We start from the raw sequence: 610 nt of genomic DNA, 5'->3' as shown, positions 1-610 counted from the left end.
GACATTTCATAATTCTTTCATATTGCTTCATTCTGGCTTCATTCACAGTGCACACTATGGCTGGCCTTCAGCAGCGGTTCAATACTACTGTGGCCTGTTATGCCTTGTGTTTTTGCTTGGTTTGTGTTTTGTTCTCATTCCAGATTCCATTCCGTAATTTCACCTTTTCCGCTACCAGACAAAAAGACATATTAGTTAAAGTAAGCTGTAAAGCAGCTGCAGTGAACTGGATTGACATGTATTTCATATTTCACATTCAGATTTTTGTTTGTTCTTGTTTTCCAGCTACTTGAGCATATTATTCTGCCCTGGACTGGTATTTTAACCTCCTCCCTAAAAAAAATAAGCTCTTTATCTCATTAGTTGCTCGCTGAGCAGCAGAGACATCTCTATCACCATGGAACATTGCCCCAGCTGGCACAGGCCATTGGCGTCAGTCTTCTTTAAGTAGTGTGATGACTGAAGAATGGAAGCAAAAACTAGACAAAGAAATACAAACCTCAATATCGCTTTACAGGCCTGTCCATAGTTAAGCACATCATTGGTTTGCAAAAAATCAAGAATCTCTAAAATGTTCACTTTACAGGACAAAGCAGCAGCAGTCTTTACT

This window comes from Pygocentrus nattereri, chromosome 9, assembly GCF_015220715.1.
Source record: "Pygocentrus nattereri isolate fPygNat1 chromosome 9, fPygNat1.pri, whole genome shotgun sequence".
Lineage (NCBI taxonomy): Eukaryota > Metazoa > Chordata > Actinopteri > Characiformes > Serrasalmidae > Pygocentrus > Pygocentrus nattereri.
Note: the sequence above shows the minus strand (reverse complement) of the source record.